Genomic DNA, 6,519 nt, shown 5'->3' with positions numbered 1-6,519 from the left:
AATAAAAGTAATACATAGTAATACTTGCAATTCTTCCTCTTCCCCTTCTCCTCCTCCACCTCCCCTCCTCCTCCTTCTCTCCTCCTCCTCCTCCTCCTCCTTCTCCTCCTCCTCCTTCTTCTTCTTCTTCTTCTTCTTCTTCTTCTTCTTCTTCATCATCATCTTCTTCTTCTTCCTCTTCTCCCTCTCCTTCTTCGCTTCTTCTCTTCTTCTTCTTCTTCTTTACAGATGACAAATAAAATCACAGAAATGTTTAGTAACTTTCTCAAGTTTATACCCAGGTTCTGAAACAAGAGCATTCTAATTCCAAAGCCTGTATTTTCTATACTTTGCCAAAAATGCATTTACATATAAAAAACAACCAAAAAATACTGCTGATAGGTGAAAAACAGATCTCATGATGTCAAATATTCTATAAAGTGGTGGAGTTTTGCAGGATATGAAGCTTACAAGAAAACAAAGAATTAGGCTCAGGGCCTTGGAGAGGGTTGTGCAAGCGAGGGTCCCACAGATTCAGCTTCATTAGCCACACTGTAAATCCGACTCAGGTTCCACCCCTTTAGAATCAGTAGTTGATCTCTGTATCTTTTGAAAAATCTAAGCCTGGAAGCTTCTCTTGCACAGAAGGTGCAAGAAAAAAAAAGGTGTAAGGTCACTGTTACATAGCCAAAATTGTATCCAAGAACCCATGCAACAATCAAACTTGTTCAGTTACTAGGGACAGGTTTTATAGCTAATTTATCTTTGAAGGTTTTCTAGGAGCATGCATCACTTAAAATTAAATGTGAGAGACACATCACTGGGAATATTATATGGCAACAGTGAGCATTTGATAACAAAGTTATTAATGTTTTCCACAATGAAAGTACTAAAGCCTTGCTCTGTGACTTAAGAGGTTAGGACTCATATCTTTTGTGGGGGAGCAGTAACGCAACTGTGTTCAGAGGGACATTTCAGCCCATGTTACAGCCACCATATACAGAGGTAGAATGATCTTCTATTTAGGCCTACATTTGACCCACTTGTGTCAATTTTCACAAGAGTGTGATTCTCATCTTTAACTTAGCTGATTGTTTGTGTCTTCAAGAGGAAGTGCTGTTCTCTATCCTGATCAGGAGCTAGAACATCTAACTCCACGTGGGTTGTTGAGAAATGGAAACAAAGTCAGTTGAAAGAAACTAAATATGATGGGTTTTACCAGACAGGATGACCTGTCCTGTTTTTTTGTAACCTAACGTGTATTCTTGTATCCATATCTGGATCAGGAGGCAGATGGCTGCTTAGCTCGACTCACTGCTCTCCATCCAATCTGACACGATTGCTCTTGGGCAAGATGCCATCAGTGCACATTAAGAAAGAGTTCCATGAGGGCGCCTGGGTGGCTCAGTCGTTAAGCAACTGCCTTCGGCTCAGGTCATGGTCCCAGGGTCCTGGGATCGAGTCCCACATCGGGCTCTCTGCTCCACGGGAAGCCTGGTTCTCCCTCTCCGGCCCCCCCTTGCTTGTGTTCCCTCTCTCACTGTGTCTCTCTCTGTCAAATAAATAAATAAAATCTTTAAAAAAAAAAAAAAAGAGTTCCATGAAAGAGACCCGGTGTTGAACTTAGGGTAAAGGGTGGGGTGAGGGTGTTGTTCCCAGCAGTTCTGATGATGCTGGTGCTTCTGCTAAGTGATTTATTTATATTTTATGGTCACACTGTGAGGCTTGTAGCTAACAGTGTTTTCCTTGTTGTGGTCTCTTTGAGAAAGGGAGAGCCAGATTTGTGGTTTATTGCTAGCAATATATGGAACTTAAAGCATGATGTTTGTAAAATTACTTATTTTGGGTTTCCTACCAACTCTCTGTAAGTATCACCCTAATCACTTAACTGTTTTTTAACTTTCTTACTGATGAATAATATACACTTGCTTGTTGTTTAAACACATTGTATTGTTTGAGTATTTGTAAACATTTTCAAATTCTTTTTAGATCAAGGAAAGGGGTGTGTGTGTGTGTGTGTGCTCACGTGCACACACACACACAAACTCCATCCTAAAAGTGAATATCATTATGACAGTAAATTTTTATTATTAGTTTACAAGCCTGAAATACTTCTTTTGTGTATCTATTTAGAGTCCTTTACTTTTTCCCTTTCACACTGAGGTTTCTGCGAAGGTTTCTTGGCTACATCATTAAGCTGAACATAAAACAATTTTTGATCAACTGTTTCTCTGTTCTTGATTTGTGCTCACTAATATGATGTTAGCCTGAACAATTATCATAATTTTTCTGAACTTCAATTCTGCAAGTGATGGAAGGGTAATAACATATAAAGGAAGTGATAGACATCTTGATATGGTAATATTAATTAACAGGATGGAATATTTTGAGTTACCAAGATTAGAGGCATCATAGAAATTACTGTGTATTACTAATACTGCTTAAAGTTCCAGGGTCCCTGCTGCCCACCCTGAGAATCTTGTAAAACCACTTTCCTTGGGGAAAAACCGCCCTATCAGGTTTTTTAAATCTTTGATCATAATGACCAAAGATAACAAACTATTTAACTATCGGCTTATAGGGTATATACACTACCAATCGGAAAATGCCACTAGCCCATCAGAAGGTGCTCTGGGGGTAACATCCAGTAAGGCTACACACACCATGGTAACATCAAGTAAAATCATACCGGGTGAGCATCAGCTGATTACGATTCCTTTATGAGCCTTTCAGACTATTTATTTATTTATTTATTTATAGATTTTTAAAATTTTATTTGAGAGAGAGAGCACACAGGGAGGAGCAGAGAGGGAGGGAGAGGGACAAACAGACTCTGAGCTGAGAGCAGAGCCAGCCCCTGGGCTCAGGGGGCTCAATGCAAGGCTCCAGGCAGGGCTCTACTCAGGCACTCCTGAATCCCCTCACCTATTTAGCCCAACAAAGGAACACATTTTAAAGGACCAGTTATTTTAAATGATACTGCTTCCCTGGCTACTCTTTCGCAAACAGTCCTCTCCCCCCAACCCCCAAATTTTCTGGTATCTTTTCCTAATTTGTACAGCTGGTAAATATTCCTAACTGTTTAAGGCTTAGTTTAAATAGTAAAATAAATGAAGAGCAAAACTTTGTTTGTTGTTTGTTTGTTTTTAAGAAAAAAATAATGGGTCATGTAGAATCAGAATAAGTAAAAGTCATGTTTGACAAGAATGTGTCCCCAGTTAAATGAGTAGTAGACTGCTCTCTTCCCACTTATTCATTCTAGCCAAGACTGACTCATGCTTCTTTAGAAAAAATTTTAGAAATTCCCTTTTGGGAGAGCAATTGCCATTGAGTATGACACCTAATTGTAAGAAAACCCAGGGAAATGATAAAAATGGTGGGTGCTATTTGCCCCTGTGTAAACAAGCACTGCCCTCCATAGGTCACCATCGTGGTCCTTTCAGTCAAAGGCTTTTCCGGTATACCACCTCTCCTCCCTGTATTCAAAGACAAAAAGTCCTGTTTAGGATGAAGTCCTGTGAGATTGTGTGTGTGCACGTGCACGTGAGTGTAAACAAAAAGATTCAGAGAAGGGTTTGTTGGGGGATAGCGGGAACAGCCAGAGAATAAGGAGAAATCTATTTGGCCAGGGAAAGAACTTAGCATGGTGGTTTTCAGAGTGTGGTTCTCAAAGGTGCCCTTCTCCCACTCAGAACCACAGCATCACATCCCTTGGGCACTTTGTTAGAAATGCAAACTCTCGGGTGCCACCCCAGACTTTCTGGATCAGAGATACAGAGTGGGTCCAGCAAACTGTCTTTGAACAAACCCTCCAGGTGATTCTGGTGCCACTGAGGTTTAGAACCACTGGCATAATGGATAGTGAAGATCTGCTTGGGTGACTGAAGAAGGCTACTCCCAAAGAATTCTAGCTAATAACCACCTGTGTCTTTATTCCTGAAATGTTATGAGCCTCCAGGACCCCAGCTGCATAAGTCACCATTCTGGTTCTTATGTTGCTGAGGACTTCTAACTGTATTTCACTAGGTTATAACTATTTTTTTTTTTTTACATCAGGGGTTGTTAGCCTCAAAGGAATCCTAGATATAGTGTTCCTTTCTGCTCTCTCCTCCACAAGAAATTAAGGAGTTTAGGGAGCTTTCTGTCTAAATGGATTTTCCATTAAAAATATTTTTATCTTTTTGAAAAATACTTTTTAATTTAAACCTTTTTTTACTCATTTTAATTTGATTTGCTTAATTTTGCTCAAGGATGTGTACTTAGTTTTCTATCCTAAAGCTTTGGCTACCCGTGGTGTGCCAAGGACTTTAGTTTTGGACATTATATTTGGTAAAATCAACCACAGAATTTTGAAGATCTGCTAGGAAACTTGAGGTTTCAGTATAAATTGCATATTGCACAATTTGGCTTTTCACCCAACCTTCCCATGTATTTTCACCTACTGGAGGAAAAAATTGCTATTTCACCATTTGATTTTTTTAAGTATGCCACATTATGAGATAAGTTTTACATTTGTTTATCCATTATGTTTGGAAAACATGTTTCTCCCCATTCTCTCCTTTCCTTTTTTCCCTTTCCTCGTCTCTCCTCATTTAATTTTGTTCTTTACTTCTTGACACCAGAAAAGGCTTTTGATTTCTTTAAAAAATAGAATAAATGTCTTTGAAATAAAATGTCAAGAACCTGAAAGAAGAGTATAACAAGAAGAGTCAAAGGTGAAAGAGGTATGGTTAACACCTAAAGGAGAAAAAGAAGTAAAAGTTTAGCATGCCTGGCAGTTTGAACTAGAAGGTGGGATAGTTTCAGAATGTAGTGTTGGGAACCTTGAGTCTGAGAAGGGGTGTAGGGCATCCTAAGTCACGGGCTGTATGGAGTAGCCATAATGTTCATGAGAATTATGTCTGGGTCAGTCACTCACCAGCTGTTTGACCTGGTAGGTTAATTATGCACCGTTGCTGAGATTAGCTATTGTACTCTGTAAAATCTTACTGAAAATATCTATTTTTCAGGGTTTGTCATGGGACAAAGAGAAAACATATATGTAAAGAAGGCTGAGTCTCAACAATGGGCTGCTTACAGTTAGTATATCCTGATGCTTTTAGTTGTAGTTCATCTGTTTTCATAGTTTCATGGTACTTTAGTGAATTAAAACACTATATTTATTTATCCATTCATATGAAAAAGGATAATTTGGGTGATTACAGTTTTTTGTTAATATAACATAATGAATATTCATGAATATCTTTTCTGACATACATATACAAGGTTTTAGTAGCACCAGTAACTGAGATTGGAATTGCTGGGTACTAGCGTATAAGCATCTTTCCTAGATGATGCCAGATTGATTTTTAAGTGGTTATACCTAATGACACTTCCACTAGGAGTGTACAGGATTTCCCCCTTTCTCCACATCTTTGCCAAAAATTGGTGTTGCAGATTTTAAAATTCTGGCAAATTTGATGGGTGTAATTGCACTTCATGTGGTCTCATTTAGCATTCCCCTGATTTCCAATAAATTGAGCATATTTTAATATACTTTTGGATCATTTGTGTTTACTTTTTAAAGAAATACTTAGATCTATTCAAAATTTTCTATAATTTTGTTTTTATTTTGCTTATTGATTTATAGGAGTCTTTTAAATTTCTTCTTCTTCTTCTTATTATTAAGTAGGCTCCACACCCTGCATGGAGTCCAATGCAGGGCCTGAACTCAGGACCCCAGATCAAGACCTGAGCTGTGATCAGGAGTCAGATGCTTAACTGACTGAGCTACCCAGGTGCCCCAGATTTGTAGGAGTCTTTTAGAATCCAATCCTTTTCTTCTTTTTCAGTCATGTAATGGAAATGTCTTCTCCCACTTTTTGGCTTATGTTGTTACTTTTTGTAAATGATGTCCTTTGATCTACCTGTATGATTTCTCATTCTTTTTAAATATGGTTTGCATTTTGTGCTTGTGCTTTGCTTAAGAAATTCTCTACTTCCTAGAAAGCATGAAGATCATTCTTTAGACTCTATTGTAAAGTTTTGCTTTTTAGTCTTTAAATCTCTTAGAATTGATTTTTTTGTATAATCAATGTAATTTGTTTAAGCATGGACAACCAGCTGTATCTTCACCATTTATTGAATAATCTGTCATTTCTACAGTGCTCTGTGTGGTGAATTCTGTCATAAATCAAGTTTTCATGTGAGGGTGGGTCTGTTTGTAGGGGTATTGTGTGTCCTGAGGCTATTTCTGTTCCCATTTCACGTTGTCTTACTTAGCACATATTTATAAAAAATGCTGGTGGCATACTCCACTTCCTTCTTTTTCTTTTTCTGGATTGTCTTGAATATTAGCCCTTTGCTTTTCTATATAAATTTTAAAATAGCTTAAGAAGTTACAAACACATATATATACATAACATGTTATGATTTCTCTTGGAACTGCATTGAATGTATAGCAGAACTTAGGGGAGAATTTCCAGTTTTGTGAATATTTGTCTTCCATTCACCAAATAGGGATTTCCTATTTATTGAAGTTTCAGCTTATTCTTTTTTGTT

Source organism: Neomonachus schauinslandi, chromosome 12, assembly GCF_002201575.2.
Source record: "Neomonachus schauinslandi chromosome 12, ASM220157v2, whole genome shotgun sequence".
NCBI classification, from domain to species: domain Eukaryota; kingdom Metazoa; phylum Chordata; class Mammalia; order Carnivora; family Phocidae; genus Neomonachus; species Neomonachus schauinslandi.
The sequence above is the reverse complement of the archived record's forward strand: the minus strand, read 5'-3'. Positions refer to the sequence as shown.